The sequence below is a fragment of the Loxodonta africana genome, chromosome Y (assembly GCF_030014295.1).
Source record: "Loxodonta africana isolate mLoxAfr1 chromosome Y, mLoxAfr1.hap2, whole genome shotgun sequence".
NCBI lineage: Eukaryota > Metazoa > Chordata > Mammalia > Proboscidea > Elephantidae > Loxodonta > Loxodonta africana.
Window position 1 is genome coordinate 7,948,385 of NC_087370.1, and position 15,832 is coordinate 7,964,216.

Sequence of the window (15,832 nt, forward strand, 5' to 3'; positions counted from 1 at the left end):
ACAGTCAGCAGGCCTGCCTTCTCAGATACCTGTGGGTACTGTCACCAGGCCTTCCTTCTCAGGTACCTCTTTTTACAGACACCAGGGCTTCCTTCCGAGGTACCTCTGGGTACAGTCATCAGGCCTTCCTTCTGAGGTACGTATGGGTAGAGTCACCAGGGCTTCTTTCTAAGGTACGTCTGGGTACAGTCACCAGGCCTTCCTTCCGAGGTACCTCTGGTACAGTTACCAGGCCTTCATTCTCAGGCACCTCTGGGTACAGTCACCAGGCCTTCCTTCTGAGGTACCTCTGGGTACAGTCACCAGGCTTTCCTTCCAAGGTACGCCTGGGTATGTCACCAGGCCTTCCTTCTGCGGTATCTATGGGTACTGTCAGCAGGCCTTCCTTCTGAGGTACGTCTGGTACAGGCACCAGCCATTGCTTCCGCTGTACCTCTGGGTACAGTCACCAGGCCTTTTACCCAAGGTACCTCTGGATACAGTCACCAAGTCTTCCTTCCGAGGTACCTCTGTGTTCAGTCACCAGTCCTTCCTTCCGAGGAACCTCTGGGTACTGTCACCAGGCCTTCCTTCTGAGGTACCTCTGGGTACAGGCACCAGGCATTGTTTCCAATGTAACTCTGGGTACCGTCACCAGGCATTGCTTCCAATGTACCTCTGAGTACAGTCACCAGACCTTTTACCCGAGGTACCTCTGGGTACAGTCACCAAGACTTCCTTCCAAGGTACCTCTGGGTATAGGCAGTAGGCCTGCCTTCTGAGGTACCTGTGGGTAATGTCTCCAGGGCTTCCTTCTCCAGTACCTCTGGGTACAGTCACCAGGCCTTCCTTCTGAGGTACCTCTGGGTACAATCACCAGGCCTTCCTTCCGAGGTTTGTCTGGGTACCATTTCCAGGCCTTCCTTCCGAGGTATCTCTGGGTGCAGTCACCAGGCCTTCCTTCCGAGGTACCTCTGGGTACAGTCACAAGGAGTTCCTTTAGAGGTACCTCTAGGTATACTCACCATGCCTTCCTTCCGAGGTATCTCTGGGTAGAGTCACCAGGACTTCCTTTTCCAGTACCTCTGGGTACATTCACCAGGCCTTGCTTCTGAGGTAACTCGGGGTATAGTCACCAGGCATTCCTTCTGAGGTACTTCTGGGTACAGTCACAAGGCCTTCCTTCTGAGGTACCTCTGGGTACAGTTACCAGGCCTTACTTCTCAGAAACCTCTGGGTACAGTCACCAGGCCTTTTTTCCGAGGAACCTTTGGGTACAGTCACTAGGCCTTCCTTTGGATGTACCTCTGGGTACAGTAACTAGGCCTTCTTTCCAGGTACCTGTGGGTACAGTCACTAGGCCTTCCTTCTGAGGTACCTCCTATTACAGTCAGCAGGCCTGCCTTCTCAGATACCTGTGGGTACTGTCACCAGGCCTTCCTTCTGAGGTACCTCCGGGTAGAGTCACCAGGCCTTCCTTCTGAGGTACCTCTGAGTACAGTCAGCAGGGCTGCCTTCTCAGATACTTCTGGGTACAGTCACCAAGCTTTCCTTTTGAGGTACTTCTGGGTGCAGTCGCCAGGCCTTCCTTTAGAGGTATCTCTGTGTACAGTCACCAGGCCTTCCTTCTGAGGTACCTCTGGGTACAGTCACCAGGCTTTCCTTCCCAGGTACACCTGGGTACTGTCACCAGGCCTTCCTTCTGAGGTATCTCTGGGTACTGTCACCAGGCCTTCCTTCCGAGGTACCTCTGGGTACAGGCCCAGCCATTAGTTCCGATGTACCTGTGGGTACAGTCACCAGGCTTTTTACCCGAGGTACCTCTGGGTACAGTCACCAAGTCTTCCTTCCGAGGTACCTCTGTGTTCAGTCACCAGTCCTTCCTTCCGAGGAACCTCTGGGTACTGTCACCAGACTTTCCTTCTGAGCTTGCTCTGGGTACAGTCACCACGCCTTCCTTTCCAGGTACGCCTGGGTACTGTCACTAGGCCTTCCTTCTGAGGTATCTGTGGATACTGTCACCAGGCCTTCCTTCTGAGGTACCTCTGGGTACAGGCACCAGGCATTGTTTCCAATGTAACTCTGGGTACCGTCACCAGGCATTGCTTCCAATGTACCTCTGAGTACAGTCACCAGACCTTTTACCCGAGGTACCTCTGGGTACAGTCACCAAGACTTCCTTCCAAGGTACCTCTGGGTATAGGCAGTAGGCCTGCCTTCTGAGGTACATCTGGGTAATGTCTCCAGGGCTTCCTTCTCCAGAACCTCTGGGTACAGTCAACACCCTTCATTCTCAGGTACCTCTGGGTACAGTCACCAGGCCTTCATTCTCAGGTACCTCTGGGTACAGTCACCAGGCCTTCCTTCGGAGGTACCTCTGAGTACAGTCAGCAGGGCTGCCATCTCAGATACTTCCGGGTACACTCACCAAGCTTTCCTTTTGAGGTACTTCTGGGTGCAGTCACCAGGCCTTCCTTTAGAGGTATCTCTGTGTACAGTCACCCGACCAGCCTTCTGAGGTACTTGTGTGTAGAGTCACCAGGTCTTCATTCCGAGGCACCTCTGGGTACAGTCACCAGGCCTTCCTTCCAAGGTACCTCTGGGTATAGTCACCGGTCCTTCCTTTTGATTTATCTCTGGGTACAGTCATCAGAGCTTTCTTCCGAGGTAACTCTGGGTACAGTCATCAGACCTTTCTTCTGAGATATCTCTGGGTACAGTCAGTAGGCCTTCCTTCTGAGATACATCTGGGTAGTGTCACCAAGCCTTCCTTCCGAGGTACCTCTGGGTTCAGTCACCAGGTCTTCCTTCTCAGATACTCTGGGTACAGTCACCAGGTCTTCTTTCCGACGTTCCTGTGGGTACAGTCACCAGGCCTTCCTTTGAATGTAACTCTGGGTACAATCACCAGGCCTTCCTTCCGATGTACCTCTGGGGACAGTCACCAGGCCTTCCTTCCAGGTACCTCTGGGTACAGTCAGCAGGCCTGCCTTCTCCGAATCTTCTGGGTTCTCTCACCAGGCCTTCCTTCTGAGGTACCCCTGGGTAAAGTCACTAGGCCTTCCTTACTTTGTTTGTCTGGGTACCGTTTCCAGGCCTTCCTTCCGAGGTACCTCTGGGTACAGTCATCAGACCTTTCTTCTGAGATAACTCTGGGGACAGTCAGTAGGCCTTCCTTCTGAGGTACATCTGGGTAATGTCACCAGGCCTTCCTTCCGAGGTACCTCTGGGTACAGTTACCAGGCCTTAATTCTGAGGCACCTCTGGGTACAGTCACCAGGCCTTCCTTCAGAGGTTCCTCTGGGTACAGTCACCAGGCTTTCCTTCCCAGGTACACCTGGGTACTGTCACCAGGCCTTCCTTCTGAGGTATCTCTGGTTACTGTCACCAGACCTTCTTTCCGAGGTACCTCTGGGTACAGACACAAGGAGTTCCTTTAGAGGTACTTTTGGGTGTACTCAGCATGCCTTCCTTCCGAAGTATCTCTGGGTAGAGTCACCAGGCCTTCATCTGAGTTACCTGTGGGTAGTATCACCAGGCCTTCCTTCCGAGGTATCTCTGGGTACATTCACCAGGCCTTCCTTCTGAGGTAACTCTGGGTACAGTCACCAGGCCTTCCTTTCGAGGTATTTCTGGGTACAGTCAAAAGGCCTTCCTTCTGAGGTACCTCTGGGTACAGTTACCAGGCCTTCCTTCTCAGAAACCTCTGGGTACAGTCACCAGGACTTCTTTTCGAGGTACCTGTGGATACAGTCACTAGGCCTTCCTTCCGATGTACTTCTGGGTAGAGTCACTAGGCCTTCCTTCCAGGTATCTCTGGGTACAGTCACCAGGCCTTCCTTCTGAGGTACCTCTGATTACAGTCAGCAGGCCTGCCTTCTCAGATACCTGTGGGTACTGTCACCAGGCCTTCCTTCTCAGGTAACTCTTTTTACAGACACCAGGGCTTCCTTCCGAGGTACCTCTGGGTACAGTCATCAGGCCTTCCTTCTGAGGTATCTGTGGGTACTGTCACCAGGCCTTCCTTCTGAGTTACCTCTGGGTACAGGCACCAGGCATTGTTTCCAATGTAACTCTGGGTACCGTCACCAGGCATTGCTTCCAATGTACCTCTGAGTACAGTCACCAGACCTTTTACCCGAGGTACCTCTGGGTACAGTCACCAAGACTTCCTTCCAAGGTACCTCTGGGTATAGGCAGTAGGCCTGCCTTCTGAGGTACATCTGGGTAATGTCTCCAGGGCTTCCTTCTCCAGAACCTCTGGGTACAGTCAACACCCTTCATTCTCAGGTACCTCTGGGTACAGCCACCAGGCCTTCCTTCTGAGGTACCTCTGATTACAGTCAGCAGGCCTGCCTTCTCAGATACCTGTGGGTACTTTCACCAGGCCTTCCTTCTGAGGTAACTCTGGGTACAGACACCAGGGCTTCCTTCCGAGGTACCTCTGGGTACAGTCATCAGGCCTTCCTTCTGAGGTACCTATGGGTAGAGTCACCAGGGCTTCTTTCTAAGGTACGTCTGGGCACAGTCATCAGGCCTTCTTTCCGAGGTACCTCTGGGTACAGTCACCCGACAATCCTTCTGAGCTATCTGTGTGTAGAGTCACCAGGTCTTCATTCCGAGGCAACTCTGGGTACAGTCACCAGGCCTTCCTTCCGAGGTACCTCTGGGTACAGTCACCAGGCCTTCCTTCCAAGGTACCTCTGGGTATGGTCACCAGTCCTTCCTTCCAAGGTATCTCTGGCTACAGTCATCAGACCTTTCTTCTGAGATAACTCTGGGTACAGTCAGTAGGTCTTCCTTCTGAGGTACATCTGGGTAATGTCACCAGGCCTTCCTTCCGAGGTACCTCTGGGTACAGTTACCAGGCCTTCATTCTCAGGCACCTCTGGGTACAGTCACCAGGCCTTCCTTCTGAGGTAGCTCTGAGTACAGTCAGCAGACCTTCCTTCCGAGGTACCTCTGGATATAGTCATCAGGCCTTGCTTCCGAGATATGTATGGGTACAGTCACCAGACCAGTCCTTTCTTCCGAGGTACCTCTGGGTACAGTTTCCAGGCCTTCCTTCCGATGTACCTCTGGGTACAGTCAACAGGCCTTCCTTCCCAGGTACCTCTGGGTAGATTCAGCATCCCTGCCTTCTCAAATACCTCTGGGTTCTGTCACCAGGCCTTCCTTCTGAGGTACCCCTGGGTACAGTCACCAAGGCTTCCTTCCGAGGTACATCTGGGTACAGTCATCAGGCCCTCCTTCCGAGGTTTGTCTGGGTACAGTTTAAAGGCCTTCCTTCCTAGGTACCACTGGGTACAGTCACCATTCCTTCGTTCTGAGGTACCTCTGGGTACAGTCACCAGGCTTTCCTTCCCAGGTACACCTGGGTACTGTCACCAGGCCTTCCTTCTGATGTATCTCTGGGTACTGTCACCAGGCCTTCCCTCTGAGGTACTCTGGGTACAGTCAGTAGACCTTCCTTTCGAGGTACCTCTGGGTACAGTCACCCGACAATCCTTCTGAGCTATCTGTGTGTAGAGTCACCAGGTCTTCATTCCGAGGCACCTCTGGGTACAGTCACCAGGCCTTCCTTCTGAGGTACCTCTGGGTACAGTCACCAGGTCTTCCTTCCAAGGTACCTCTGGGTATGGTCACCAGTCCTTCCTTCCAAGGTATCTCTGGGTACAGTCATCAGACCTTTCTTCTGAGATTACTCTGGGTACAGTCAATAGGCCTTCCTTCTGAGGTACATCTGGGTAATGTCACCAGGCCTTCCTTCCCAGGTACCTCTGGGTACAGTTACCAGGCCTTCATTCTCAGGCACCTCTGGGTACAGTCACCAGGCCTTCCTTCTGAGGTAGCTCTGAGTACAGTCAGCAGGCCTTCCTTCCGAGGTACCTCTGGGTACAGTCATCAGGCCCTCCTTCCGAGGTATACATGGGAAGAGTCATCAGGCTTTCCTTCTGAGGTACCTCTGGGTACAGGCACCAGGCCTGTCTTCCCAGGTAGGTCTGGGTAGAGTCTCTCAGCCTTCCTTGCGAAGTTTGTCTGGGTACCGTTTCCAGGCCTTCCTTCCTAGGTACCTCTGTGTACAGTCACCAGGCCTTCCTTCTGAGGTACCTCTGGGTACAGTCACCAGGCCTTCCTTCTGAGGTACCTCTGGGTACAGTCACCAGGCCTTCCTTCTGAGGTACCTCTGGGTACAGTCACCAGGCCTTCCTTTCGAGGTACCTCTCTGTACAGTCAGCAGTTTTTCCATCTGAGGTACCTCAGGGTACAGTAACCAGGCCTTCCTGCCAAGACATCTCTGGGTACAGTCACCGGGTCTTGATTCTGAAGTACCTCTGAGTACAGTCACCAGGCCTTCCTTCTGAGGTACTTCTGGGTACAGTCACCAGGCCTTCCTTCACAGATACATCTAGGTACGGTCACCAGGCCTTCCTTCGGATGTACCTCTGGGTACAGTCACCAGAACTTCCTTCCAGGTACCTCGGGGTACAGTCACCAGGCCTTCCTTACGAGGTACCTCTGGGTATAGTCACCAGGTCTTCCTTCCAAAGTAACTCTGGGTATGGTAACCAGTCCTTCCTTCCGAGGTATCTCTGGGTACAGTCATCAGACCTTTCTTCTGAGATAACTCTGGGGACAGTCAGTAGTCCTTCCTTTTGAGGTACATCTGGGTAATGTCACCAGGCCTTCCTTCCGAGGTACCTCTGGGTACAGTTACCAGGCCTTCATTCTCAGGCACCTCTGGGTACAGTCACCAGGCCTTCCATCTGAGGTAGCTCTGAGTACAGTCAGCAGGCCTTCCTTCCGAGGTACCTCTGGATATAGTCATTAGGCCTTGCTTCCGAGGTATGTATGGGTACAGTCACCAGTCCTTTCTTCCGTGGTACCTCTGGGTACAGTCACCAGGCCTTCCTTCCCATGTTCCTCTGGGTACAGTCAACAGGCCTTCCTTCCCAGGTACCTCTGGGTACAGTCAACAGGCCTTCCTTCCCAGGTACTTCTGGGTAGAGTCAGCATCCCTGCCTTCTCAGATACCTCTGGGTTCTGTCACCAGGCTTTCCTTCTGAGGTACCCCTGGGTACAGTCACCAAGGATTCCTTCCGAGGTACCTCTGGGTACAGTCATCAGGCCCTCCTTCCGAGGTATACATGGGAACAGTCATCAGGCTTTCCTTCTGAGGTACCTCTGGGTACAGGCACCAGGCCTGTCTTCCCAGGTACGTCTGGGTAGAGTCTCTCGGCCTTCCCTCCGAAGTTTGTCTGGGTACCGTTTCCAGGCCTTCCTTCCTAGGTACCTCTGGGTACAGTCACCAGGCCTTCCTTCTGAGGTACCTCTGGGTACAGTCACTAGGCCTTCCTTCTGAGGTACCTCTGGGTACAGTCACCAGGCCTTCCTTTCGAGGTACCTCTCTGTACAGTCAGCAGTTTTTCCATCTGAGCTACCTCAGGGTACAGTAACCAGGCCTTCCTGCCAAGGCATCTCTGGGTACAGTTACCAGGTCTTGCTTCTGAAGTACCTCTGAGTACCGTCATCAGGCCTTCCTTCTGAGGTACTTCTGGGTACAGTCACCAGGCCTTCCTTCTCAGATACATCTGGGTACGGTCACCAGGCCTTCCTTCGGATGTACCTCTGGGTACAGTCACCAGAACTTCCTTCCAGGTACCTCGGGGTACAGTCACCAGGCCTTTATTCTCAGGCACCTCTGGGTACAGTCACCAGGTCTACCTTCCAAGGTACCTCTGGGTACAGTCACAAGGAGTTCCTTTAGAGGTACTTCTGGGTGTACTCACCATGCCTTCCTTCCGAAGTATCTCTGAGTAGAGTCACCAGGCCTTCATCCGAGTTACCTGTGGGTAGTATCACCAGGCCTTCCTTCCGAGGTATCTCTGGGTACATTCACCAGGCCTTCCTTCTGAGGTAACTCTGGGTACAGTCACCAGGCCTTTCTTCCGAGGTACTTCTGGGTCCAGTCACAAGGCCTTCCTTCTGAGGTACCTCTGGGTACAGTTACCAGGCCTTCCTTCTCAGAAACCTCTGGGTACTGTCACCAGGCCTTCTTTTCGAGGTACCTGTGGATACAGTCACTAGGCCTTCCTTCCGATGTACCTCTGGGTAGAGTCACTAGGCCTTCCTTCCAGGTACCTCTGGGTACAGTCACCAGGCCTTCCTTCTGAGGTACCTCTGATTACAGTCAGCAGGCCTGCCTTCTCAGATACCTGTGGGTACTTTCACCAGGCCTTCCTTCTGAGGTACGTATGGGTAGAGTCACCAGGGCTTCTTTCTAAGGTACGTCTGGGTACAGTCATTAGGCCTTCTTTCCGAGGTACCTCTGGGTACAGTTACCCGACAATCCTTCTGAGGTATCTGTGTGTAGAGTCACCAGGTCTTCATTCCGAGGCACCTCTGGGTACAGTCACCAGGCCTTCCTTCCAAGGTACCTCTGGGTATGGTCACCAGTCCTTCCTTCCCAGGTATCTCTGGCTACAGTCATCAGACCTTTCTTCTGAGATAACTCTGGGTACAGTCAGTAGGTCTTCCTTCTGAGGTACATCTGGGTAATGTCACCAGGCCTTCCTTCCGAGGTACCTCTGGGTACAGTTACCAGGCCTTCATTCTCAGGCACCTCTGGGTACAGTCACCAGGCCTTCCTTCTGAGGTAGCTCTGAGTACAGGCAGCAGGTCTTCCTTCCGAGGTACCTCTGGGTATAGTCATCAGGGCTTGCTTCCGAGATATGTATGGGTACAGTCACCAGTCCTTTCTTCCGAGGTACCTCTGGGTAAGTTTCCAGGCCTTCCTTCCGATGTACCTCTGGATAAAGTCAACAGGCCTTCCTTCTGAGGTACCTCTGGGTACAGTCACCAGGCCTTCCTTCTGAGGTACCTCTGGGTACAGTCACCAGGCCTTCCTTTCGAGGTACCTCTCTGCACAGTCAGCAGTTTTTCCATCTGAGGTACCTCAGGGTACAGTAACCAGGCCTTCCTGCCAAGACATCTCTGGGTACAGTCACCGGGTCTTGATTCTGAAGTACCTCTGAGTACAGTCACCAGGCCTTCCTTCTGAGGTACTTCTGGGTACAGTCACCAGGCCTTCCTTCACAGATACATCTAGGTACGGTCACCAGGCCTTCCTTCGGATGTACCTCTGGGTACAGTCACCAGAACTTCCTTCCAGGTACCTCGGGGTACAGTCACCAGGCCTTCCTTACGAGGTACCTCTGGGTATAGTCACCAGGTCTTCCTTCCAAAGTAACTCTGGGTATGGTAACCAGTCCTTCCTTCCGAGGTATCTCTGGGTACAGTCATCAGACCTTTCTTCTGAGATAACTCTGGGGACAGTCAGTAGTCCTTCCTTTTGAGGTACATCTGGGTAATGTCACCAGGCCTTCCTTCCGAGGTACCTCTGGGTACAGTTACCAGGCCTTCATTCTCAGGCACCTCTGGGTACAGTCACCAGGCCTTCCATCTGAGGTAGCTCTGAGTACAGTCAGCAGGCCTTCCTTCCGAGGTACCTCTGGATATAGTCATTAGGCCTTGCTTCCGAGGTATGTATGGGTACAGTCACCAGTCCTTTCTTCCGTGGTACCTCTGGGTACAGTCACCAGGCCTTCCTTCCCATGTTCCTCTGGGTACAGTCAACAGGCCTTCCTTCCCAGGTACCTCTGGGTACAGTCAACAGGCCTTCCTTCCCAGGTACTTCTGGGTAGAGTCAGCATCCCTGCCTTCTCAGATACCTCTGGGTTCTGTCACCAGGCTTTCCTTCTGAGGTACCCCTGGGTACAGTCACCAAGGATTCCTTCCGAGGTACCTCTGGGTACAGTCATCAGGCCCTCCTTCCGAGGTATACATGGGAACAGTCATCAGGCTTTCCTTCTGAGGTACCTCTGGGTACAGGCACCAGGCCTGTCTTCCCAGGTACGTCTGGGTAGAGTCTCTCGGCCTTCCCTCCGAAGTTTGTCTGGGTACCGTTTCCAGGCCTTCCTTCCTAGGTACCTCTGGGTACAGTCACCAGGCCTTCCTTCTGAGGTACCTCTGGGTACAGTCACTAGGCCTTCCTTCTGAGGTACCTCTGGGTACAGTCACCAGGCCTTCCTTTCGAGGTACCTCTCTGTACAGTCAGCAGTTTTTCCATCTGAGCTACCTCAGGGTACAGTAACCAGGCCTTCCTGCCAAGGCATCTCTGGGTACAGTTACCAGGTCTTGCTTCTGAAGTACCTCTGAGTACCGTCATCAGGCCTTCCTTCTGAGGTACTTCTGGGTACAGTCACCAGGCCTTCCTTCTCAGATACATCTGGGTACGGTCACCAGGCCTTCCTTCGGATGTACCTCTGGGTACAGTCACCAGAACTTCCTTCCAGGTACCTCGGGGTACAGTCACCAGGCCTTTATTCTCAGGCACCTCTGGGTACAGTCACCAGGTCTACCTTCCAAGGTACCTCTGGGTACAGTCACAAGGAGTTCCTTTAGAGGTACTTCTGGGTGTACTCACCATGCCTTCCTTCCGAAGTATCTCTGAGTAGAGTCACCAGGCCTTCATCCGAGTTACCTGTGGGTAGTATCACCAGGCCTTCCTTCCGAGGTATCTCTGGGTACATTCACCAGGCCTTCCTTCTGAGGTAACTCTGGGTACAGTCACCAGGCCTTTCTTCCGAGGTACTTCTGGGTACAGTCACAAGGCCTTCCTTCTGAGGTACCTCTGGGTACAGTTACCAGGCCTTCCTTCTCAGAAACCTCTGGGTACTGTCACCAGGCCTTCTTTTCGAGGTACCTGTGGATACAGTCACTAGGCCTTCCTTCCGATGTACCTCTGGGTAGAGTCACTAGGCCTTCCTTCCAGGTACCTCTGGGTACAGTCACCAGGCCTTCCTTCTGAGGTACCTCTGATTACAGTCAGCAGGCCTGCCTTCTCAGATACCTGTGGGTACTTTCACCAGGCCTTCCTTCTGAGGTACGTATGGGTAGAGTCACCAGGGCTTCTTTCTAAGGTACGTCTGGGTACAGTCATTAGGCCTTCTTTCCGAGGTACCTCTGGGTACAGTTACCCGACAATCCTTCTGAGGTATCTGTGTGTAGAGTCACCAGGTCTTCATTCCGAGGCACCTCTGGGTACAGTCACCAGGCCTTCCTTCCAAGGTACCTCTGGGTATGGTCACCAGTCCTTCCTTCCCAGGTATCTCTGGCTACAGTCATCAGACCTTTCTTCTGAGATAACTCTGGGTACAGTCAGTAGGTCTTCCTTCTGAGGTACATCTGGGTAATGTCACCAGGCCTTCCTTCCGAGGTACCTCTGGGTACAGTTACCAGGCCTTCATTCTCAGGCACCTCTGGGTACAGTCACCAGGCCTTCCTTCTGAGGTAGCTCTGAGTACAGGCAGCAGGTCTTCCTTCCGAGGTACCTCTGGGTATAGTCATCAGGGCTTGCTTCCGAGATATGTATGGGTACAGTCACCAGTCCTTTCTTCCGAGGTACCTCTGGGTAAGTTTCCAGGCCTTCCTTCCGATGTACCTCTGGATAAAGTCAACAGGCCTTCCTTCTGAGGTACCCCTGGGTACAGTCACCAAGGCTTCCTTCCGAGGTACATCTGGGTACAGTCATCAGGCCCTCCTTCCGAGGTATACATGGGAAGAGTCATCAGGCCTTCCTTCTGAGGTACCTCTGGGTACAGTCACCAGGCCTGTCTTCCGAGGTAGGTCTGGGTAGAGTCTCTAGACCTTCCTTCCGAGGTTTGTCTGGGTACCGTTTCCAGGCCTTCCTTCCTAGGTAACTTTGGGTACAGTCACCAGGCCTTCCTTCTGAGGTACCTCTGGGTACAGTCACCAGGCCTGCCTTCTAAAGTACTCCTGGGTACAGTCACCAGGCCTTCCTTCCCAGGTACGCCTGCGTACTGTCGCCAGTCCTTCCTTCTGAGGTATCTCTGGGTACTGTCAGCAGGCCTTCCTTCCGAGGTAGCTCTGGGTACAGGCACCAGGCATTGCTTCCGATGTACCTTTGGGTACAGTCACCAGGCCTTTTACCCGAGGTACCTCTGGGTACAGTCACCAAGATTTCCTTCCGTGGTACCTCTGGGTATAGGCAGTAGGCCTTCTTTCTGAGGTAGCTCTGGGTAATGTCTGCAGGCCTTCCTTCTCCTGTACCTCTGGGTACAGTCACCGGGCCTTCATTCTCAGGTACCTCGGGGTACAGTCACCAGGCTTTCATTCTCAGGTACCTCTGGGTATAGTCACCAGGCCTTCCTTTTGAGTTACCTCTGAGTATAGTCACCACGCCTTCTTTCTCAGGTACCTCTGAGTACAGTCAGCAGGCCTGCCTTCTCAGATAGCTCTGGGTACAGTCACCAGGCCTTCCTTTTGAGGTATCTCTGGGTACAGTCAGCAGGCCTTCATCCGAGATACCTGTGGGTAGTATCACCAGGCCTTCATTCCGTTCTACCTCTGGGTACTATCACCAGGCCTTCCCTCTAAGGTAATTCTGGGTACAGTCACGGGACCTTTCTTCCGAGATACCTCTGGTACACTCATCAGGCCTTCCTTCCGAGGTAACTCTGGGTACAGTCACCAGGCCTTCCTTCCGATGTAACTCTGGATACAGTCACCAGGCCTTGTACCCGAGGTACCTCTGGGTACAGTCACCAGGCCTTTCTTCTGAGGTTCCTCTGGGTAATGCCTCCAGGGATTCCTTCTCCTGTACCTCTGGATACGGACACCAAGCCTTCATTCTCAGATTCCTCTGGGTACAGTCACCAGGCTTTCATTCTCAGGTACCTTTGGGTGCAGTCACCAGGCCTTCCTTCTGAGGTACCTCTGAGTACAGTCAGCAGGCCTGCCTTCTCAGATAACTCTGGGTACAGTCACCAAGCTTTACTTCTGATGTACTTCAGGTACAGTCACCAGGCCTTCCTTGTGACGTACTCTGGGTACATTCACCCGGACTTCGTTCTGAGGTACCTGTGCATAGAGTCACCAGGCCTTCCTTCCGAGGCACCTCTGGGTACAGTCACCAGGCCTTCCTTCTGAGGTACTCTGGGTACAGTCAATAGGCCTTCCTTTCGAGGTACCTCTGGGTACACTCACCCGACAATCCTTCTGAGCTATCTGTGTGTAGAGTCACCAGGTCTTCATTCCGAGGCAACTCTGGGTACAGTCACCAGGCCTTCCTTCCGAGGTACCTCTGGGTACAGTCACCAGGCCTTCCTTCCAAGGTACCTCTGGGTATGGTCACCAGTCCTTCCTTCCAAGGTATCTCTGGGTACAGTCATCAGACCTTTCTTCTGAGATAACTCTGGGTACAGTCAATAGGCCTTCCTTCTGAGGTACATCTGGGTAATGTCACCAGGCCTTCCTTCCGAGGTACCTCTGGGTACAGTTACCAGGCCTTCATTCTCAGGCACCTCTGGGTACAGTCACCAGGCCTTCCTTCTGAGGTAGCTCTGAGTACAGTCAGCAGGCCTTCCTTCCGAGGTACCTCTGGATATAGTCATCAGGCCTTGCTTCCGAGGTATGTATGGGTACAGTCACCAGTCCTTTCTTCCGAGGTACCTCTGGGTACAGTCACCAGGCCTTCCTTCCCATGTTCCTCTGGGTACAGTCAACAGGCCTTCCTTCCCAGGTACCTCTGGGTAGAGTCAGCATCCCTGCCTTCTCAGATACCTCTGGGTTCTGTCACCAGGCTTTCCTTCTGAGGTACCCCTGGGTACAGTCACCAAGGATTCCTTCCGAGGTACATCTGGGTACAGTCATCAGGCCCTCCTTCCGAGGTTTGTCTGGGTACAGTTTAAAGGCCTTCCTTCCTAGGTACCACTGGGTACAGTCACCATTCCTTCGTTCTGAGGTACCTCTGGGTACAGTCACCAGGCTTTCCTTCCCAGGTACACCTGGGTACTGTCACCAGGCCTTCCTTCTGATGTATCTCTGGGTACTGTCACCAGGCCTTCCCTCTGAGGTACTCTGGGTACAGTCAGTAGACCTTCCTTTCGAGGTACCTCTGGGTACAGTCACCCGACAATCCTTCTGAGCTATCTGTGTGTAGAGTCACCAGGTCTTCATTCCGAGGCACCTCTGGGTACAGTCACCAGGCCTTCCTTCTGAGGTACCTCTGGGTACAGTCACCAGGTCTTCCTTCCAAGGTACCTCTGGGTATGGTCACCAGTCCTTCCTTCCAAGGTATCTCTGGGTACAGTCATCAGACCTTTCTTCTGAGATAACTCTGGGTACAGTCAATAGGCCTTCCTTCTGAGGTACATCTGGGTAATGTCACCAGGCCTTCCTTCCCAGGTACCTCTGGGTACAGTTACCAGGCCTTCATTCTCAGGCACCTCTGGGTACAGTCACCAGGCCTTCCTTCTGAGGTAGCTCTGAGTACAGTCAGCAGGCCTTCCTTCCGAGGTACCTCTGGGTACAGTCATCAGGCCCTCCTTCCGAGGTATACATGGGAAGAGTCATCAGGCTTTCCTTCTGAGGTACCTCTGGGTACAGGCACCAGGCCTGTCTTCCCAGGTACGTCTGGGTAGAGTCTCTCGGCCTTCCTTGCGAAGTTTGTCTGGGTACCGTTTCCAGGCCTTCCTTCCTAGGTACCTCTGTGTACAGTCACCAGGCCTTCCTTCTGAGGTACCTCTGGGTACAGTCACCAGGCCTTCCTTTCGAGGTACCTCTCTGTACAGTCAGCAGTTTTTCCATCTGAGGTACCTCAGGGTACAGTAACCAGGCCTTCCTGCCAAGACATCTCTGGGTACAGTCACCAGGTCTTGATTCTGAAGTACCTCTGAGTACAGTCACCAGGCCTTCCTTCTGAGGTACTTCTGGGTACAGTCACCAGGCCTTCCTTCACAGATACATCTAGGTACGGTCACCAGGCCTTCCTTCGGATGTACCTCTGGGTACAGTCACCAGAACTTCCTTCCAGGTACCTCGGGGTACAGTCACCAGGCCTTCCTTACGAGGTACCTCTGGGTATAGTCACCAGGTCTTCCTTCCAAAGTAACTCTGGGTATGGTAACCAGTCCTTCCTTCCGAGGTATCTCTGGGTACAGTCATCAGACCTTTCTTCTGAGATAACTCTGGGGACAGTCAGTAGTCCTTCCTTTTGAGGTACATCTGGGTAATGTCACCAGGCCTTCCTTCCGAGGTACCTCTGGGTACAGTTACCAGGCCTTCATTCTCAGGCACCTCTGGGTACAGTCACCAGGCCTTCCATCTGAGGTAGCTCTGAGTACAGTCAGCAGGCCTTCCTTCCGAGGTACCTCTGGATATAGTCATTAGGCCTTGCTTCCGAGGTATGTATGGGTACAGTCACCAGTCCTTTCTTCCGTGGTACCTTTGGGTACAGTCACCAGGCCTTCCTTCCCAGGTACGCCTGGGTTCTGTCTCCAGTCCTTCCTCTGAGGTTCCTCTGGGTCCTGTCACCAGGCCTTCCTTCCGAGGTAACTCTGTTTTCAGTCACCAGTCCTTCCTTCCGAGGAACCTCTGCGCACAGTCATCAGGCCTTGTACCCGACATACCTCTGGGTACAGTCTCCAGGCCTTCCTTCCGAGGTACCTCTGGGTTAGTCACCAGGCCTTCCTTCTGAGTTATGTCTGGGTAAAGTCACCAGGCCTTTATTCTGAGGTACCTCTGGGTACAGTCAAGAGGCCTTCCTTCTGAGGTACCTCTGGGTACAGTCACCAGGCCTTTTTTCCGAGGTACCTCTGTGTGTAGTCAGCAGGCCTTCCTTCTGATGTAACTCTGGGTACAGTCAGCAGGCCTTCCTTCTCAGATTCCTCTGGGCACAGTCATCAGGACTTCCTTCTTAGGTACCTCTGGGTACAGTCACCAGGCCTTCCTTCTCAGGTACCTTTGGGTACACTTACCAGGTCTTTCTTCT